Source organism: Aethina tumida, chromosome 3 (assembly GCF_024364675.1).
Source record: "Aethina tumida isolate Nest 87 chromosome 3, icAetTumi1.1, whole genome shotgun sequence".
NCBI classification, from domain to species: Eukaryota; Metazoa; Arthropoda; class Insecta; order Coleoptera; family Nitidulidae; genus Aethina; species Aethina tumida.
In genome coordinates, this window is record NC_065437.1 from 18,205,615 (window position 1) to 18,211,614 (window position 6,000).

The window sequence follows — 6,000 nt, forward strand, 5'->3', positions numbered from 1 at the left end:
GTACCCGTAATGATTGAGTCGTTAGTTGAATTTGTAGCCTCGCAACGAATACATATTAATCAAATAATCAATGAATCTAATTTACCGCTTAGGCAACTACAAATTGACAAAACAATCACACGTCCTGCCGCTTTTGTTCCCTCCTCCAAATATCGCACAGTGGTTCCCCTAAATTTTAAAAATTCGCATACAGACTAAAAATGTATTAAATTAAATTATACTAAATGTAGATTAATTATGAACATAGAAGTCCTTAATTCTAATTCTGTCATCATAATAACATAAATAATATCAAATTACATACCAGGCACAAAAAATTTGGAAGGAACGTTATATATATTTTTTAATTATTTCAAAAAAAAACAGAAGGGGTTGTGTAATATTTTGACATTAAAAAAAATTCAATAGACAATTTTGATGAGCTTAAACTGACAACTGTGATATAGAGAACCCAAAAATATACGTATACTATTGTGAATACATAAATGTAAATGGTATAAAATGTATAACTTGTAAAATAATAATTTAACTAGTTTACAAGTTTTAATGTTTAATTAATTATTTAAACAACTGTGCGTCGCTCCATGGCCTCCACGTCCACCGTTTTCGGGAACCGGGTTTCGTTTGTAAATATTCGTTACACGAATAACAGCTGAATTTATTTTCACGCCTGTTGTCAAACATTCAGTCTGTAACAGTGTTCAAACTTGATTTGCGGACTGACAGAAATTAATTTCCCTGCCGTCGAGAAGGAAATTGACATCGTTATCAATGTCGATAAATGTCCAAATTTTACACTGATATAAACCTTGTTCGACATTTAAAACACATTTTTGCACGTTTTAAATAAATAATAATTATGATTTTAATTTCAGTTACCCAAACATAACCCTAAATATGCGTTTGAAATAAATACTAAAATTTCGTTAAAGAAAAAAAACACATTTTATTTTATACATCAAAGTGAGCATAAAACTAATGTGCTTTTGAAAAATTTTCCCATGGGCCAAAACTAAAATATTGCTTCGTTATTTACATAAGAAATGTACATTTCACTGGCTGGTTGAATTTAGTTAGCCAGGAAAAGCAACGTGTCCTTTCTGTGCTTCTTGCCAGGCAGGTCCTGAGGGAACGCGGGCAAAGTTTTCGGCCCCACAGACCGTAAGTAGCCCGCTCCCCGTTCAATTTCATAATTACCTGGAATTAATAACTTAAGATGTCGCTAAGGAGACAGGTAATCTTCTGCTCAGATTTATTATACGATATATATACTGTTTAATTATAATTATCGAACAAGTGCGGATCTAATAATAATTGCTTGTTTTTAGAGTGCACTTCTCGTTGCTTGAGTTGATGTAAGTAGATACAATTTCGAGTATTATAGATATAGAATATACGGACGTCGTTGAAGTCTAATTATTCACGTTGTGAAGAATGCGAGTGAAAATTTCCAACACTGATAACACGCAAATTAAATTTTTGATTTGAGGTATCAATTCTTGACCGAAAAAATGACTATCATATTAATAAAATCGCTGACATTTGAACTACTGGACTAATCCCAAAATATATATAAATAAATGTTCTCTATGTTCATTTACCTTTAATATGAGTGCTTGTTAGCCAAATTGGTCAATTAAATCTCCAGTTATACTCAAAAATATCAGAGCAACTCCGGAAATTGAAAAAAAAATATATTAAAATTCTTCTGAATTTCAGGTTTATTGCGGCAAAATTTATAGACAAATTAAAGTGGAATATAAAAAGCAGAATATTTTTCCAACTTGCAACTATTAATAATATTCAAATCAAACAATAAACTATTAATAATATTAGTGACAGTTAGAATAGGATGTTCTTTCATTTCTCCCCCCATAATAAAAATATTACTCTATTGTGAACAATAATCATGTCAAATATTGGACAAATTCGCGCCCCCGGAAAAGAAATTCTGAACAGAGGGTGGCATCGTTTCACACTCATAACAGATAATATTCAATACACCGAATCACAGCGAATTTATTTTTCATCCCTTGCGTCATATACATAAAATTGCTTATTCAGTATGGCGTATATCTTATTTTATTTAACCTGCCGGATATTGAAAGAGAGACGTATTTATCTCATGAAAGAACAAAAAATATATAAAGTGCGAGCCATAGAGCACACTTGTAGGGCGTTAGTGTGGTCGTAAAGCTCATGCAGAGTAGATGCGGATCGAATAGTTTCCAGTGTCGAACCCTCGTGTCAGCAACGCAGTAAATGAATCATTGCTGATACGAGCACGAGGGGAAAATGGAAATCAACTTATTGCGCATCTTATGTTTATGATACGGGGTGATAAAGATCTCACTTTTTTACTTCATTTCGTCCTAAACGAAGAAAAGTTACAACAGAATTCATCTTAAGATGTTTTTAATGTTTGCGTAGATAAATCAAAGCGCTAAATACATATTTTATTATTCATTGTCATGTTTCTGAAATCCAAAAAAGTCATCTAAATCTGTATACCGAACAATTAGCGAGGATTCGTTTAAAAAACGCTTAAAAACAATGACAGTTTAATCGTATAACGTATCAATCATCTGACCCTTCTTGGTCCGGAAAATTCGGTCGTTTTCTGTCAGCGTGGTATTAATCCAACCCCCGTTGGCGTTTTAAATAAACACGTAATTCACTCATTACGAATTCAATCCGGAACAAACCTGCGGAGTTGCAACGAGTAATTATGTCCCAGTAACTTCTTCAAGAAGCAATTAAACATTTTAGGGATAGCGATGAATTATTCAAAAGGCTTAAGGAATTGAAAATTTGCAGATTTATTTACCGAAAGATTAAAAAGAGTTTTGTGATATGTATATAGAACGACATTTCCTACGCCAACATTATTTTGTAATCTTAATGACCAATGATTAAATTATTATATTTTCCAATAAGTGAATTACAATTTTTATCACGTCCTGAAGGAAACGCATTGCAACAAGATTATCCAGCGGCAATTTAATTAAATAAAATGGAATTATCGGTGAAATGGTCCATGAATTGAATAAGTGAACACGGTCAGATCGGCAATTAGTTTTTATCTGTAATTCGGTTATCTTGTGAAAGATAAGCGACGCCATAGCATACAAAGTGGATTTGGCGATCAAAGAAAAGTGTATTTCTTTTACAGGAAATCACTGTTTCAAATGTTGTAAAACAATTTTTCTTCCCAAATAATTATTTTTTTTAAGTCTAATATTTTTAATTAAACCTTAATAGCAACCACACGACTCATTAAATTATAAGTTAATAAAGTTTTGATATTTTTAATTGTTTAGTAGATAGGGGATCTTTATAATTAATATAACTTCTGATGACTATAGTTGAATTATATTGTCCTCCCCTTCGTTTATTATTTTAATTCAATTTCTTTGTCTATTCATGTCCTCAATACAAATATTTATTCATATTCTCATATGCACAGCGACCGCCGCTTTAGCCCGGGTCCAAATCCAATAATACGCACGATAATTACAAATTGATAAGTCCATCGAAAGTGGGTGGTCTAATACTATCGAGGGTCCCATTAACAAAGCTAACAGGACTTTAATTACATCCCGTACCGGGTTCGGTAGTTTGTTCTAGAAAAATGCGATGTTTGTTCTGCGTTGCACTCGTACACACACACGCTGCAGATTTAACGACGGTCCTTGAAGCTCCCCCTCGAATTGCGCAGCAGTTGCCCCTGCAACCCCTGTTTGACCCGGTTAAATAAAAGTTATAAATTGAGCTTGTTGCACACTATATTACATCTACTTCGTGTAATGGTAGTATGTAGTTAAAAACAATTTTTTATTAAAACCAAAGGAATAATTGACTCGAATTTTTTTATGCCTGGGGGAGGGTAAATTGTTTATTTATTTTTTTTTTCAATTCTGAATTTAATTTTTAAAATGTGTAAAAGCTTCAAAATTTCTACTAACTATGAATTTTTTAACTAAATGTTGTGATATTTAGCCGTCATTTTTTTTTTAAAAAGTAATTTTCAATAATCACAGTTTTCACACAATTTCATACGAAAATAGCCCGTACCAATTGCATTACAATGAAGTTTTAACCAATTTCGATGACCTCGTCAAATTCACTGTTTCGCTGTGCGCCATCCGTAAAATAATCTCTATGCAAGCTCGCCGGGGCACAAACGCAATTCCGTCCAATTTTCCATCGACTACTTCAAAGGGTCGTCGAAATGTAAATTCCAATTTTATGGTAATAACGATCGGCATATAAAATAGGGACACACTGTTTGTTTGACCGAAATAATGGTTGCGGTGGCCCATTGAACGAGTCCAGACTCCGGGGTACGGCTCCTTCGAGGGGAATGGATTGGACGTCTTGGCTTGACCGCAGAGTGACGAAGGTGTTGTTGCCGGAGAAATGCCGATGATTAGTGAGCGGGAATGCTATAACGGATGCCCTTTGAGCCTCCTTGATTGCCATCTGCATTATGTAATAAGTGGCTGGGCTTTGAAAACGGGAATGGTACCAATTGAAATTGTGCGGCGACTCTAGAAGATGAGAAACAAAGGGATTGTGTTTATTAATTTCTGCTAGTCAATAACACACACCTTTCATGATAATGGAAAGGTTAATTAATTTACTATATTGTCCGGAAACTGTTAGTGTCAACATATAACTTATGCCTTCAATTTTTTGAACTTTTTAATTGACATGTGATAAAGCTATCGATGTGTATTAATCTCTCGTTTTAAACGGCTATTAACTGCGTTCGCCGAAAATAGATAACCGGTGTCAGTGATCTGTACCGTAAACTGTAATTCTGAGTGCATTAGCAGCAGAAAATTCATTACGGACCCTTAATTTCATAATTTGTAATCCAAACTCATCGACCATAAAGAACGTGGAGTAGCGGCAATAGACAAACGTCAGTACATAATTCCTTTCCATCTACCCCCCCTAACCGCCCCGCGCCATCTCCTAGCTGGAAATTAATATCGCATCGGTGACAAATTCGCCCCGTAAGATGGAATCGTTGATGCGAGGCCGAACTATTGTGGGCGCGCAGACCACGTCTCCCCCATAATTGGCTAATTAATTTTACTAAATGAAGCGCCCGTGACCAACGGAGGCTGCGGAGATCAGACAAAGGCCCCGGCCTGGTCTCGCAAGACATTTTTTGCCATAACCATAAATCGTCTGCACGGGCGGACTGGTCCCGTGCCACTACCAACGACCATCCCCGTTTTCGATTCGCAAAAAATTCGACCAGTCTCACGAATGAAGAGTTTTCGACATAGGTGAAAGGTCGAGGACTCCCGGCATTGCTCCAGCTTTTTATTTATTTTGATTTTAAATTTCAAATGGACAGCCTTAACATTCAGCGTCGGTTTACAGTATGAAGAATGTTTTAAAATAAGAATATATTTTTATTATTTATACATATAAAATATATGTATTTTGAAATTTTAATAAAATCATCCAATTTTAAACATTGACAATTAAACATAATTAATTAATATTTGGGAATACTAAAATCAAAATGAAATAGGTATCACTTCTTAAAGTGTTTGTAACTTTTTATTTAATAAATATATTGAAATGAAATTCCGTATAAAAAACTGAATAATAAATTTTATAGAATTTAATCATAGTAGGGAAGGGTGTAACAAAAATGAAAATATGTGGTAATATTCAAATTAATGTAGCATTATAATATGTAAAAAAATTAAAAATATCCCTATATTTAACAGTGAGTATGCCCTCCTCTACTTCTTAGAAGTTCGGGGCAACGTTGAGGCACTGAGTGTATCAACAGGCGGATCAAGTCTTGAGGTACATTGTTCAATTCTCTCTGAAGTTGTTGAGCTAATCCTTGAAAGTTATTTGTGGGTCCCAAATTTCCTATGCGTCGCCATACAATGTCTCAAAGATAGAATTCATATCGGGACTATTCGGCAACTCCATAACTTTCAAATTATGCTCTCTAAAGATATTTAG